At 55.0% G+C, this 3603-nt stretch overlaps 1 pseudogene; it reads left to right on the top strand.

Moving 5' to 3' along the window:
- The first annotated feature begins 2134 nt into the window (after positions 1 to 2134).
- On the top strand, positions 2135 to 3365 carry LOC144830008 (18S ribosomal RNA; annotated as a pseudogene).
- The last annotated feature ends 238 nt before the right edge of the window (positions 3366 to 3603 follow it).

The raw sequence follows: 3603 nt of genomic DNA, 5'->3' as shown, positions 1-3603 counted from the left end.
TTCTGTATTGAAGGGTACCTTTCCAGTTCAAAAACTATACTAGACTGTACACATGTGTGTTTGGAGCTCTTGGCAATCAGACTGTGCGACGGGGCTAGGGAGAGAGGAGAGGACTGCCATATTGCTGTATTCTCACGCAAAACAGTTCAGAATTCTTGGCTGCTTTGCATGCGAATTTTGTGAACAGACCCCTCAGAATTTTCTCTTTACGTTATCATGGGGCGATGCACCCCTCGATTGCAGTGGTCTAAGCTAATCCTGGGCGGAGTTGGCATAGTGCCACTCTGTGGAGTTCCACAGAGTTATGAAAAAAATCTGAGGAGAGGGGTTCCTTGAGTCCGGGCAGACTCCCAGATCCCCCCGTTCTGGCTAGGTTGAGAAGTAGGGACCAGGTCCGGAGGCCTGAGTTTCGGGCAGGGTCCTGGGTGTGGGAGGCCCCGTCTTGTGGCCTGCCAAGGGCCCATCTGCCCAGGAAAGGGGTCCCCGGTGCCGAGGGAGGTTCCCCCCTCTGCGGCCTGGCTGGGTTCAGAAGCGTGACCGATTCCGGGGTCTGGGGTCCAGCGGGCCCTGGGGTGCAGGAGCCCATTTTTTGTGGCCAGCCGAGGGTCAGGGTGCTTGTCACAGGGGTCAATCGGGCCAGGGCAGGCCTATCCCTGCATGTCAAGGTGCTTGCGGGTCTTGTCCCCCTATCCTGCCGCCATGCCAAAGGCCCAAGACATGGTTCTATCATTCCTGGTGAGCCCTCCTTGCTTGGCTGGATCCAGGAGCTCAGTCTGGGGCCCTGAGTGCCCCGGGGAGGGCAGCATCCCCACCCCAGGTTCCGTCCTTGGGCCTGCCGTGTGGCAGGGTGCCCGGGACGAGGTCCTGCAGGCCCAGGGAGGCTGCGGCCCTGGTCCCCATTTTCCAGCCTGCTTCTATGCCAAGGGCCCGGGATGGGGGTCCAACGGTCCTGTTCAGACCTCCCCCTCTTTGCCTGTTTGACAAGGTGTCCGTGGGCCCCGGGACAGAGGGCCTGCCAGCTCCCCCCCTCACTGCCCCATGGCTGAAGCCCAACTGGTACCTCGGGCCCCCGGCCCCCCATGCCTCAGAGCCCGCTCACCCTTTCGTTAAGGCACAGAGCGACCAGATGGCCGCCCTCCGAGCCGGACTATATGGTCACACCTTTCCCCTCAGCCATCTGGTTGCACCTATCCCTGTGCCGATCTGGTCATGCACAATGCTTTCTAATGGGGTGACCAGATAGCTGGGCTTCCCTGGAAGTCCCGATGAAGGCTCATTTGCCTCCCCAATCCCAGCAAGGGCTCCAGGAGTTTGGGCATGTTCGAGCCTTGGGTCCCCTCTGTCACTCGGTGTGCACCCATTACAAGAAAGGGGGGTCATTTTCCTCCGGATTACTAGGGAGAGGGTCAGTCAGGCCTACGTGAGATCTGGCAATTCTGAGACAGGGGAAGGCAGGACCCGGGTCCGCATGCCCCAGGCTCCCAGGGGACCGGGTCCACGCCTGCCTCTCAGCCCCTTCCCGATGGGTCTTTCCTCCGAGCCTGCTCACCCCGGGAGCAGGCAGAGATGCAAAGTCGGCATCCGCTGGCAGGGTGGACTGCCAGGGGAGGCCCAACAGTACTCTGATCGATTGGGCGCTCCCGGTCCGTTTAGGTCCATCTCGAGGGCCTGCCATCTGGCGGGAGACTCTCCACCCTACCAGGCAGAGCAAAGGCCGAGAGGCCCCGGCAGTTCATGCCCCCAAGTGGCCCGACCCTAGCAGAAGGGGTTGGGGGTGCCAGGCCCTTGGACGCTGCTGCCCGGCAGGTCCATGACCCGACACGCCATGCCATAACCCCTCTCCACCCAGCGCATTTCTGCAGTAGCTCGGAATGACCATTCAGAGGGGTACCAGGCTTCCGCACCCCTGCATCTTGCTCAGGCTGCGCCTCGGCCCACCCCTCCCTTCCGGGAGAGACTGCTGGGCCCACCTGTGCACGTGCGACCACACCTCTCCACCCCTCCAGCAAGCCCTCCCGCCCAGGCAGGTAGGCTCCTTTCCCTAGCAGGCTCCCAAGAGGGAAGGGTGTTTAAAGGTTGCCGGTTGGAGAGACGGGCACACAGCTCCTGAACCCACCCAGTCAGCAGGTGCGGCTACCTCTTTGATCCTGCCAGTAGCATATGCTTGTCTCAAAGATTAAGCCATGCACGTGTAAGTACACACAGCTGGTACAGTGAAACTGCGAATGGCTCATTAAATCAGTTATGGTTCCTTTGATCGGGCAATCTGGTACTTGGATAATTGTGGTAATACTAGAGCTAATACATGCCGACGAGCGCTGACCTCCCAGAATGCCAAGACCAATCCAGGCTTGCTCGGCTGCTTTGATGACTCTAGATAACCTCGGGCCGATCACACGTCTCCGTGATGGTGACAATACATTCAGATGTCTGCCCTATCAACTTTCAAAGGTACTTTTTGTGACTACCATGGTGACCACGAGTAAAAGGGAATCAGGGTTTGATTCAGGGGAATGAACCTGAGAAATTGCTACCACATCCAATGAAGGCAGCAGGCGCGCAAATTACCCACTCCCGACTCGGGGAGATAGTGACCAAAAATAACAATACAGGACCCTTTCGAGGCCCTGTAATTGGAATGAGTACACTTTAAATCCTTTAACAAGGATCCATTGGAGGACAAGTCTGATGCCAGCAGCCATGGTAATTCCAGCTCCAAAAGCGTATATTAATGTTTTTGCATTCAAAAAGCACATAGTTTGATCTTGGGACCGAGCTGGCGGTCCGCCATGAGCAGAGCTACCGCCTGTACCAGCCTCTGCCTTTTGGCACCACCATGATGCTCTTGACTGAGTGCCCTGGGGGTCTGAAGCGTTACTTTAAAAAAATTAGAGTGTTCAAAGCAGGCAGGTCACCTGAATACTTCAGCTAAGAATAATGGAATAGGACTTCGGTTCTATTTTGTTGGTTTTCGGAACTGGGGCCATGATTAGGAGGAGCGGCTGGGGGCATTCGTGTTGTGCCGCTAGAGGTGAAATTCTTGGACCGGCCCAAAATAAAACAAAGCAGAAGCATTTGCCAAGAATGATTTCATTAATCAAGAACGAAAGTCGGAGGTTCGAAGTCAATCAGATACCGTCGTAATTCCAACCATAAACGATGCCAACTAGCGTTCTGGCGGCGTTAATCCCATGACCTGCCGAGCAGCTTCCGAGAAACCAAAGTCTTTGGGTTCCGGGGGGAGTATGGTGTAGTAGTGGCTGGTGGAAGGAATGTTTAAGGGAAGTGAAAGGGGGAGCGGTATTGGTTGATGTCAGATGGTTTGTATGCAAAAAGTTGATTCAGTCTGATACATATGAATAATCGTAAGATATCCCCATGTAAGCAAAAAAAAATACTTCTCTCTTCCTGGACAAAAGTCAGTCCTTTACTAAGGAGTAAGACTTCCTGACTTGAGGGGATATGATGGATACGTTGAAGATAAGAATCATTTCGATATTTGTGTCAGAAATCATGTTAGGAAGAGTCACTGTTGCAAACTCTTAGAGAGAGAAGTCTTGTTTTCCTCAGGCATTAAATCGTTATTCGTCACTACATGTAGCG

This window comes from Lissotriton helveticus, chromosome 4_1, assembly GCF_964261635.1.
Source record: "Lissotriton helveticus chromosome 4_1, aLisHel1.1, whole genome shotgun sequence".
Taxonomy (NCBI): Eukaryota; Metazoa; Chordata; class Amphibia; order Caudata; family Salamandridae; genus Lissotriton; species Lissotriton helveticus.
Note: the sequence above shows the minus strand (reverse complement) of the source record. Positions and strands in the feature narration are given on the sequence as shown.